Genomic DNA, 12,379 nt, shown 5'->3' with positions numbered 1-12,379 from the left:
TTAAGGGCACATCCATTTAGATTTATAAACAGCAAAGAAATGCATTCATATCTTTTAGAATGACTTTCATCAGTTGATTTACACTTAAACTGCATGAGAAGAATCTCAGTGAAGGTGGAAAGATGGTGACGTGTATGCAGTAAGTCCACGCAATGGATTGTCTATTCCCACAAACAATGAGGTCTGGGGATATAAATGGCAAGTAGCCATTACATGGTATCACTCAAATATTAACTGCCTACTATGTGCCAGACACTGTGTTAAGTGCTAGTATACAAAAGGGGCAAAAGAATATAGTCACTGCCCTCAAGAATCTTACAATCTAATGGGGGAAATAACATATAAGCATATGCAAAATAAGTTGCATACATAGGACAAATAGGAAGTAGTTAACAGAAGGAAGGCTTGAGAATTAAAAAAGTTTGGGAAAGGCTTCCTGTAAAACATCAGATTTTAGTTGGGACTTGAAAGAAACCAGGGAAGTCAGTAGGCAGAATTCAGGAGGGAGAACATCCTGGGAATGGAAGACTGTAGTCAAGAGAGAGAGTGCTTTGCTCACAGAACAACGAGGAGGCCAGTGCTACTTGATGGAGAGTAAGCTGTAAGAATATTGGAAAAGTAGTGGGGGACTGGGTTATGAGGGGCTTTGAATGCCAGAGAAAACACTTTGCATTTGATCTGGAGGCAATTGGGAGTCACTAGAGTTTGAGTAGAAAGGGTAACATGATTGGACCTGTGACTTAGGAAAAATCAATTTTTTGGCCGAACGGAGAATGGACTGGAATAGGGAGAGACTTGAGGAAGATTTTTGACAGGTGATTACAATAGTCCAAGAATGAAGTGATAAGGTCCTGCACTAGAACGGTGACAGGGTCAGAGGAGAGAAGAGGGTGTGTTCAAGCAATATTGCAAAGGCAAAGTTGATAAGCCTTAGCAATAGATTTTACATGGGGAATGGTGGGGAGAAATAGTTAGGAGTCAAGAATGACTCTTGGGTTATAAGCCTGAGGGACTAGGAGAATGATGTTGCCCTCTACAGTTATAAGGAAGTTTAGAGGAAGGAAAAGTTTAGGGGGAAAGATAAGAAGTTCCATTTTGGACATATTGAGTTTAGGTGCCTTCCTTGGCTTCCAGTTTGAGATGTCTGAATGGTAGAGATAAAAGATTTGTGGTCAGCAAAGACTTCAGGGCAGGATAGGTAGAGTTGAGAATCACCAGCATAGAGATGGTAATCCACAGGAGATAATGAAATCACTAAGTGAAATAGTATAGAGGGAGAAGTCCCAGGACTGAACTCTGAGAATACCTATGGGGTTAGAGAACTGGATGAGGATCCAGCAAAGGAGATAGGAGTAGTCAGGATGAGAACCAGGAGAGGGTAGTGGCCTTGAAAACCAAGAGATAATAGAGTATCAAAGAGGAGAGAGTGATCAACAGTGTTAAAGGCTGAAGAGAGGTCAAGGAGAATAAGGACTGACAAAGTCACTGGATTTGGCAACTACAGAGAGCAGTTTCAGTGGAATGAGGTTGAAAGTCAAATTGTAAGAGTTAAAGAAGAGCAAGAGGAGAGAGTGAAGACACCTATTGTAGAGGACCATTTTGAGGAGGTTACAAAAGGCAGAAGAGCTGTGCAGGAAGATAGAGATGAGAGGATTGTATAAGTTTTTTTTTTGAGGGGGGGATAAGGGAAAGACCTGGGTATGTATGTAGGCAGTGTAAGGCATGAGCCAATAGTGAATGGCACCTATTATGTGCTACTAGCATTGTGCTAAGGGCTTTTACAAATAACTCATTTCAATAGCACATGTATAGGAGCAAGGGGGGGAAATGATGATAGAAGTGATCCAAGGCTGAGGCTTGGCTGGGCATAATTGGCAATATGATAAGGGGGAGCTAGGGATTCAGTATAGAGTAGAATTGGCTCATCAAGGGGTCAAGATAGGGGAAAAAGGGGGCAAAGAGTGATTAGTGCAGGGGAGATGATTTGGGAGAGATTGTGGGTCATGGTGTGGATAAAGAATAGCGTTTTGTAAGTTGAAGGCAGAGGGAGGGGCAAAAAGACATGAGAATTTTGGAATTTTTGAACATAGAGGTGTTACCCTTCTGTTGCTGTGCATCTTCCTTGTTCAATTCATCATTGCATACTCCTGCTAAGCTCAGACTGGGCCTACTTGCTATAGAAAGCTATATATATTGGTCAATCATTCCACTGGTTCAGTTTTTGTTCTTGATTTTGTCTTCCTCTTCTCTCTAAACTCAGGGCAGTTAGCTTGTAAAATGGATAGAGTACTGGATTTGGATTCAAGAAGACCTAAGTCAAAATCCGGCTTCAGAAATTTACTATTTGGGTGACAGAGTAAGTTGCTTATCTTCCCTCAGTCTTAGTTTCTGCATCTATAAAATGGGAATAACAATAGCATCAACCTCTTTGGGTTTTTGTAAGGATAATATGAGATGTACAAAGGTACAATGCAAACCTATGTAAATACTGAGTTCACATCTTGACATAGCTGGGTTTTTTTTTTTTTATGAAGATCAATGATATTAAGGGGTGATGCCTTGACTTGCTTTTGAATTGGATTTGGCAGAGATGTGGGAAGGTCAATAGCCTTATTCTGTCTTCCTAAGTCATTGAAGTCCAGTGCCAGTGGCTCTGACATATTGCTTGAATCTACTTTCACTCCCTCATACTTCATCAACATCTATTTTTCCTTCAGTTCTTGATACCATCCAAAGCATCTTCAATAGCGTCTCTCTTTTTCAGAAATGGTTTCTTAGTCTTCGTAAGTTCAGAGATCAGCGATCATTTAGCATAAGCTTAATACTTTAATGCCTTCCGTGGGAAGGAAAACATGGCACACAATTATTTTAGACAAGCTACATAAGTTCTAGATTTTCTGGATCTCACATGAAACTCAAGGCTTTTGTTTATCTCTAGTGTGAACTATTCTAGACAAATTTTCCCTTCTATGTTGAAAAATTCTAAGAAATGATCATTCCCTTGAATTGAGATGTTATGTTTTGTGGTCAGAGAACAGGACAGATCATTAGAAAACATGAATTCTGGGGCTGCCAGGTAGCACAGCAAGTAAGAGCACCGGCCCCAGTGTTGGGATGACCTGGGGCTCAGACACTTAGCACCCACCCAGAAACACCTAGCCATGTAACCTTGAGCAAGTTACTTAACCCCAATTGCTTTAAAAAAAACATGAATTCAAATTCCAAAGTATTACAAATACCTCATTTGACACACAAGGAAAGTACTTAGGGAATTGTATTGGTCTTGAACTGTTTGGACATAAGAATTAATTTACCTTAACATATACTTTCTAACATTTGAGAAGACATATCTTCTTACTAAAGGCACTTATAATGTCAGTCACTAATTTTGATGAACCACATATGCATTTGTCTAGTCTTAACCTTTTTTTTATCAGACTTGAATATCTCAATGGTGGGAATACTTTCAGTGAGTTATGAAATGAGAAGGCGACTAGTGACAGATAATGAACTAACTGGTGATCTTAGGCTTCATATTGTTTCACTATTAATTGTGATTTTCTCTAATAGTTTATAGTCTAACAGAAAACTAATGCAGACATTGTCCAGGCTGACGATTTGTAATTATTTAGGGATAAAATGAATACTTTATTCTACAACTCCAAGGAAGATTTCAACTTTCATCTATGTGGAGATACAGGAGGAGGGGGCTGTGAGGTGTTTACTCTTTTTTTCCCTCTCTCTGAGAGTGATATTGGATTAGATTTCTCTCCATTACATATTAGATACTTGCAGATTTAGAGTATAATGATGTACTTTTTTTTTTTTTTGAAGATAGAATCAGATTTTTCAAAGTCACATTCTGTTTCAGAGAATGTGAAGGGAACAGATTACTCTTGGACAATTTAGCTTCTTTCCCACCAGACACTTAATACACAACAGAAAATCATGGAGAGTGAGCAAACACTCTCAAAAAAAACCAAAGCACATAGTAAGACTGGAAGCTGTACAGAATAAATTAGATGATAGAGTAAACAAGATTTGGGGAGCTCTGCAACTTGGAATCAACATATTCTCAATCCGACCAATCTCCAGGCTTACACATAAGCTGTATGTGAAGTTTAAAAGTTATGTCTTTCAAGAAACCATCTCAAACTGACCTAAGTTGGGGTAGGGTTACATATAAAATAGCTCAGTCTTCAGACTTGGAGGTCTCTCTTGATTCATGTTTTTGGAATCAGCATGATTGCAGCTTTCCGAGGGATTCTGTGAAGTGCTAAAGCAGTGTAGATTTGCCAGTGGGTTAGACTAAATGCAGCTGAATATTTTTATGGTGGCAGGAGATGGACTCCTGTTTCTTGCTGGTATCTTAGCCATATTCCCTAAGATTCCTATAAGTGATGTCTTGCATGCTCAGCTCACTGATGTGGAGGTTACCACAAGTTGGCTGAAGCAGCAGAGGCACGCTTGTGCAAGTGGTGTCAGGGGTAGGGAGATATAGTGGGTTTTGGTTGATTTTAAGAGTCTGAGTAATTTGGGTCTGGGTGACTTGAGAGCCAGAGTCTTTCTAGTAGGTGCTTCTTTCTGTGGAAGACACAAGAAAGTGAATTCATAGTTCTTTCTGTCAGGAAATGGAATATGTTCACCTCAGCAAGTTCTGAGGTTAGATTTCATTCAACACGATCATGAAACATTGTGGTACCACCCGCCCTCTTTAAAAAAAAACAATTCAATTCCTTTCTGTTGTTAGGTTATCCTTCTCTCCAGGAAGCCACCTGGCATAATAGAAGGTCAGGTTCAAAGACAAGACCTGGTTTCATGTCTTATAACACACTGTGGCTGTTATTCTGGACAAATTCTGTACCTTATGTTCTAGATAACTCTAGTACTACAAGTTTCAGAGAAGTTGCTGTTAGACACTGATGGAAGGATTTTCCTCACTTGGGCCTTCATTCTGTAGGCCATTGTAATCAAAGGTCCAGGCCTTATTTCTTACTAGCACCTTTGAAGGATATTATCGTTGTCATGGTGCGTGGTCCTATTTCTTAGGATACCTTTTTCATTTCCAAGACACTGATCTTTCTTCCTAAAGCCTATTTTACCATTTCATGTTTTTTGGGGTATGGGGATGCTTATTGGCAGCAGCTCATAAGCCTCATCTTCTGACCAGAGGAAATTGGTTCTCTGTCCAGGAGACTTACAGTTTTCTTCCATAGCCAAAGCACAGACAGCAAGACTACAGATTTAAGTCTTATTTTCCTCAATCCTGTGTTGTACCAATATCAGAATTCTTTTCTATTTACTCATTTTCCAGCCTATTTCTTGACTTTTTAACATTTTGCTAAAGTGAGGTTCTGCTTCCAGAGTAGAGGGCACACTGTCCCAAACTTCAGGGGTTTTATACAGCTGTTTTCAGAGCTACTTCTAGGGGCCTGTAAATTTTCAGTTTTCCAAGGTAGTATGATCCAAGGAGATGTATTGACTACTCTCCTGGTCTGTGAGTGACCTCAAGCACTCTTTTCTGCCCTGGAACTGTGATGAGGGTTCCCACTGCACTGTGGCATGTTACTGTTCTTCCTCCTAGGATTGCCACCCAGGAATGTGTGCAATGCAAGAGAGTCCTGCCCCTGGTGCCAGCAAAGAGACCCCTCTAATCTCCTTCTGACCTTTGTTCTACAACTTATATCTGTGAGCTGAGTAGCTCTTGTGGCTGCTGCTGCTACTGATTTAGTCACTCTATAGGCCTGCGCCTGGTTTGCTAGGGCCCAACCTGCACTGGACTGTACTCTATTCTCACCCCGGTGGGACAGACTTTTCTTGCCTACCTTTTTAAGTTGTCTTGGGCTGGAAAACTTTTACCCTGTCCTTTTGTGGGTTCTGCCACTCCATAATTTGTTTGGGGGTATTATTTAAAGGTGTTTGGGGAGAGCTCAGGTGAGTTCCTGCCTTTTCTCTGCCATCTTGGCTCCCAGCAATATTACTTTCTTAAAATGTTTCATTTTTTCTATTAAATCTGTAATCTTGATTATTAAGAATAAAACATCAAAAATATTGAAAATGCTTTTCCCCTCTTTCACAGCACCATTATACAGAATAGAGAATTATCAATAATAGTACAATGATAGTCTTGATGGAGAAATAGCCAAATAACCCCTGTTCATATAGTGGTTTATTTCTCTTCCCAAAAGCTTTCAAAAATAAAGACCAGGAAAAATCCAGTAATAAAAATGGCAAGAAAATTTGGCAGATTTTTAAAAAGCATAATTCACACCTTACAGAAGAGTTATGGATAGGATTTCTTTTAGAAAAATGTTTTTCAGTACCAGAAAGGAAATTAAGGCCATTAGGCTTCTAGCCTTCATTGGCTATACACATCAAGGAAATATAAAAATTTTTTGTACTTCTAAGAAGGTTTTAAGTTTATGTAGGCAAGGATAATAGCAGTTTCTCAAATTGAGAAAGATATTTGAATCGTTACATAATTGCATGGCTTCTCTGGGATGCTCCCTGTTGGTGAGAGACATTTTCTTCCTCAATTGCCTCAATAACTTGTGTGATTAAAAGAGTTTGAGAGACAACAATTTCTAGATACTTAATCATTTTATTGGTAAGGCCAGCACAAAAAGATGGTCATGTGACCATTTCTTAGACCAAAGACAATCATGGTCACAGGCTCAAGACTTATATTCTTTTGGAAGAGGAGTGACAATCAGCTCAGTGAGGGCTGAGAGTGACATCATGTCACCCATGGACAGAGAGACTATCTCTGTTTCTAGACCACCCCCATTCATGGGCAGTCTATTAAAAAAAATTTGTCCCACCCAAGCAGAACACAATGGCTACTCCTTAAGGTAGCCTGGATAGAATCTTGAACAAGAAAGTTCGTCCACTTGAAATGAGGACTTTTTTAGATGGGGGGAATTCTGGATCTCCCCAAATCATCAGTTGTTAATAATCATTTCTCTCAACTTCTTTCTTTCTCTCTTCCTCCTCCTCTTCAGGTAAAGTTGTTTTGAAGACTCCTTCGAGCAACCTCCTTTCCCTGAGAATTTTTTTAATAAAACCTTTACATCTTCACAAGTACCCCAAGAGTTCTGATTTTTTTTCAGATGAGGTGAATGGGAGGAAATGCACTAACTCCAGCATTTGCAGCCCAAATTTTAATAGTCTGGTCTGCCTTTAATACATATGTTGAGGTATATTTATAACTGACAGATGCGACTCCAATTTCTCTGATCATCTCCCAGCCTCTCCCATTGGCTGATCCTGTTGAAACGTGTTTTTTAGGCAGATAAATTTTCCATCAACATCTAGCTTTTCAAAGCAAACATTTTTAGCAACTGAGGCTGAATGAAAGATACAAGGCTACTAATTGCCTCTGATTTTTTTCACATCAACTCTCTTCTTTCCTTTAGCTATTATTTTTCTTATGCCAATCACAGAAGTCTCTTTCTAATAACTTTATTACAGTTCATGTACATGATGCCTCAAATACTTTGAGTGAGGATCTAGGTTCGAGTTCCTTCCCTATTGCTAATTAGCTATGTGACCTGGAACAAGTCACAACCTCCCTGTACCCCCAGTTTGGTCCTGTGTAAAACTAAGCAGTTGGACTAAAATGGTGTCTGAGGTTCCTTCCAGATTAAGATCTATAATTTGGGGATCCTATGACTCACTGCAGCCCTTATCTAACTAATCATGGACCTCCCCCCAGCAATGCAGATTGAAACCCATTCATGCCTGCCCATCCGGCATGATTCAGTCATGTCCCTTCAAAATTTCACCATATGGCATCTTCCCAATGTGCTGGAGGATGTGTTCTCTCATCTCTCATCTCTCATCACTAGGGTGTACCTGTAGGGTATTCTAGTCATATGTGTCATCCTTAGATCTGGCTATGTGACCAGCCTCCTCCTTTCTGTTATGTAACTGATATTCATCACTCCTGTTCTTCAAAATTCCTCATTGGTCAAATATTGTAGCCTTCTTACACCATACTCTATTCATTGCCCTTTGTGTGATGCTCATCTTGCCCCCACCCCCACCCCTGAACATATCTATTGTGTTTGAGATGATGTATTAGGTACTTGCTCTCTGAGCTACAAAGGGTAAAATAAATCCTTTCATTACAAACTGACAAAGGTCAAAGGTAAAATATTTTCCACAATAGCATGTATCACATAATTGGAAATAGATCTGGGTTTAAAACAAATGGCATGATTTCTGGTCATCTATAAGCTGCTTTAATAGCTGCAGACAGGTTACGGATCAGGCTAAAATATCTGGTAGACTTCAGGAATAGTATCCTTTGTGCATCACAAAATACAATTTAATATCCCGAAGAAGTAAGATTTGCGAGTAGACATTTTAAACATAACTAATTGAACAAAGTTCTGCTTGGGATAGCATTTACCTTGGGGGAGGCTTCAAAGGGTCAAAGCAGAGTAGAATCAGTACAACACATACACAAAAGTCTGTATTGTAAAGGTTATACAGGTTTGCTGCACGGTGTAGAGGCTCACACTGCACAAAAATATGCCATTCGTGTTGCCTCTGTTGGTCCATGTCTGGCTATCCTGTCATGTTCTGCTCTGTTGCTCAAATACTCAATGACTATGCTTCCAACCAGAGGATCAGAAGGGTTGCAATCTGTCAAGAGGGAACAAAGAATTAAATCTTTGAAATAACCAGAGCAGGGCTCCAGTTGTCTTTTAGGATATTCCAGATGGATGACGCCCTGCCTGTTGATGTGGCAGTGATAAATGCTGGTATGGAAAGTAACCTTTGGTGACTTAAATGGACAATCTGGTGAAAATGTGATATCCAGAAAAAACATACCACCTTCATATACAGAACGTGGTGGTCCAAGTATAGTTGATCTCTGTTCACAAACATTATTTCCTGTAGGCCCAGCACTGCAGTTTTAGAGGTGGATCAAGGGTTATTTCAGCTAGCTCTTTCTGAATTAGCACTAGTAGATCACTCAGCAGTGATTTTGCTAGAGAGATGATGTTTTTCTCTGGATGGCAGATGGTTTTCTTTCTTCTTGTTCGTCATATTCCGGTGCTGCTATATCCCTCTGATCTGCCTCTGAGCTACCGCTGCTGGCACTTGGACTTTCACCATCTAACCTTTGATTATCACTTCATGTCTTGGTCAAATTATTTCTCTGAAAACTGGGCACACACTGCAGATGTGCTGTCTCCTTCCTATCATTTGCATGTTCTCTTGAGCTCTTCTTCCCCCACCCCTCTTCCCAAGCTTCCCTTCTTGGGGTGGAGGGGTAAAGGGGTTGAATGTCCTGAAGGAATATGCCAAGCCAGGCAGCTAGCCCTAGGGAGGGCTGTGATGATCTTTATTTCTCTAGAGGCAGAGGGGTTTCAAGTCTCATTGCCATACAGCAACAAAAGTAAAATGCTTGTTTTCAAGAGATGGGCTTTGGCTTTCATGGGAATCTTGGGATCAGTAAAAAGTGTTTTGTCATTTCCCCAAAACAATATAACTTGTTCTCTCCCTCTGGTATATCTCTGGTCCTAGTATATCAACTGGCCATAGTTGGGGCAATTGCAAATCTCTTTTAGGAGGCCCTACAATATCTTAGGAAATGATGTAACTAATACAATGTCATTAAAAACAGGGGACTCCTGTTTGTGAATATTTGAAGATGATCATATTGATAAATTTATATATTTGTGTACAGAAAAGCATTTAAAAAGAAGCTTTCTTCCCTTGTTCGTATTGGTCATTACTATGAAATGACAAGGTTAGTTACTAATATTGCAAATGTCTTTCTGCTTATGGGGAAAGACTAAGGTGCTTATTGTTTAATGCACAGAGTTCTCCCCCACTGCCTTTTCTGCCATTAAACTTTCCTCTGAGATCCTTTTTGGGGTCATTATGCTTCAGGTAATGTTGCCCCCATATGTTGCTGGAGGGGTGACAAAGACATAGTTGTTTCCCATAGAGGATCACCATGTCAAGCCTGAGGGCCATGAGCATCATTGGGGCTATTTCTCCCACATCATTTCTACTTCCCAGTGCACATGTTTTAAGTGCCTTTTTGCAAGAGTGCTATATAAGTACACTAGTTTGGTAGTGACATTGCAATATGGTCTACTAGAGTTCCAGCTGAAGATGTATTGCTTCACATATTGGGAATGCAAGATGTTTCAGCTGGAGAATCTCAGTATTACCACTTGGAAAATAAAGAGTTAGCTGGGTATTATGTCTATAAATTAGATATTTTACCTTCATTCATATAAAATTTAGGGTCACAAATTTAGAGGTATTTTGGTTATACAATGATTCTTTACAGAATTTTCAAAAATTACTTGGTAATAGTAAAAACAAGCATGAAATTAAAATACACACATTAACATGTAAATAATTGTAAATAAGAGACAAAAGAAAAAAGATTATACAACATTCTATATTTAATAAAAATAAAAACTTCTTTTTGGATCATAATAAGGACATATTCATCCATGTTGAGATTAAAAAATTTACTCTTCTCTGAAATTCATTGGGTCTTATCCTGATTATATGTTTTATATATCTAAATAGATATCTACTTCTTTGCAAATAAATATAGATAAATTTCCATAGAATATGTGTATATGCACATATGCCATCTACTAGAGTCCTGATCATCAGTTTCTTTAAGTTTGGGGCTAATTTTAAATTTAGATAACATCATGTAATCGACTGGGTCCTATCCTCCCGAGCCCAGCTATCAGTGCCCCACAGCATGCTTTTTATTAAGTCTGGTAGTAGTGCCTCACTAAGTCCTGGAACCATCAAATTTACCCATACCAAGAGCTGTTTCCAGCACTCTAAACTGCCAGTGGGATGATGGCCCCACTCAGTCATCAAGTGCAACAAGAGATAATGTGTCCATTTGATGTCCACTCTTCTGAAGCCAAAGACCTATCATTTAGTGAAAGGGATGGCACACCATTATTTTCTTTCTATTCAAATGAAGTTTTTTGGAGACAATGGGGGAAAAGTATTTCATGCCTATTTATTCCTAGCATTTTTTAATCGTTTTGTGTAAGAGATTTAGGATACTCTTGGAGACCACACTGTTCTTAAGATGGAACAAAATACAGAGCAGGATAAACACAATAACTTCACCTATTTTCTGTCAAAAAGCCAATTTCAGTCTGAGGGTTAAACCTTTGGTCCATATTATCACATCTGTGGGCAGAGTTTGTTGTATGGAACATCTCAGGAATTCTAAAGTAGAGATAAATATTTTCCTTGGACATCACTGAAATTTTATGATCTTGAGCTTCACATTGGTTGTAGAATATCCTCTCTTTTTTGACTATCAACAACCACATAATTTGGTCTCCTAAATTATAGTTCTACCCACATGTCTACCTCACATTGTCCACCACTAAAAGCCTCATCATGTAAACCACACATCTCAGGACCAGTCAGATTGAATTATATGGTATTGAATCTAATGTTTTGGTCAGATTAAAACAGACCTCACACATTTTATGTTTGCTTTCATTCAGGATGGACTACAATAAAAAATCATATTCTTAAAGCTGTAAATAGACACGAAGTACTTCTGATTCCTGAAGATATATCTATTCCTGGTACTCCACTTGCTAAGTCTTTTTGTCAAGTCCGAGGCGTGAATCTTGGTATTACCAAGGGATATGAATCTCTACTTAGAGGTTAGGTTCTTATTGCCTTCTTATGAATTAAAATAGTGATAGAGAACTGTCATTCCTTTGGGACATAATTGCATTTGTGTCACGTTAAAAATTGTTGCTAAAATGTTTGAGTCAACATTCCAGATCTAATACCTGATGACATGAGGTCCAACATTTCAGATGGCCCTATATCTTAGGAGGGTTACATGGTTCTAGGAATGAATTCCATATATCAGCACTGCATTAGTTTATATAATCTTGTTAGGAAGGCATAGTCCTGGGTTCAAATCCCTTCCTCCCTCCAATGATTTTGTTTTTAATTATATAAAGTTGCCATATCTGACATCCTGGTGAGGCCTCATGAGTCCTTTCTCTAAGGCATGAAGGCAGTTCTTTGCAACTTGACTGTTTCTTCCATAGGATTCATTACTTTAGGTTTAACATTTATTAAATGGTATTTAACACTGGAGAATGTTGCATTTGTAATCCTTCTGCAGTGTTCTAATAAAGTCTGATTAGTTTTGAAAATCTGGTCCATTTCTATAGTTTGACATTTTTTTTCATCCGCTCCTTTTGAGACTCAAACATGAATTGGTAATATTATTAGATTGTGCTCTATGATTTAATATGTTACTACTGGTTTCCCTTTTATTATTTCTGTTATTTCAGTAGCAGCTAAATATCAGCTATTTTAGTTTTGTCATTAATATCAC

The 12,379-nt window shown here is 38.8% G+C and overlaps 1 pseudogene; it reads right to left on the bottom strand.

Moving 5' to 3' along the window:
- Window positions 1-8,518: 8,518 nt before the first annotated feature.
- LOC138170303 (ubiquitin-conjugating enzyme E2 E3 pseudogene) overlaps window positions 8,519-12,379 on the bottom strand; it is a 29,159-nt pseudogene continuing 25,298 nt past the window's right edge.

This window comes from Petaurus breviceps, unplaced genomic scaffold (assembly GCF_028583685.1).
Source record: "Petaurus breviceps papuanus isolate PSGF00001 unplaced genomic scaffold, PetGlider_PUasm1.0 38, whole genome shotgun sequence".
NCBI classification, from domain to species: domain Eukaryota; kingdom Metazoa; phylum Chordata; class Mammalia; order Diprotodontia; family Petauridae; genus Petaurus; species Petaurus breviceps.
Note: the sequence above shows the minus strand (reverse complement) of the source record. Positions and strands in the feature narration are given on the sequence as shown.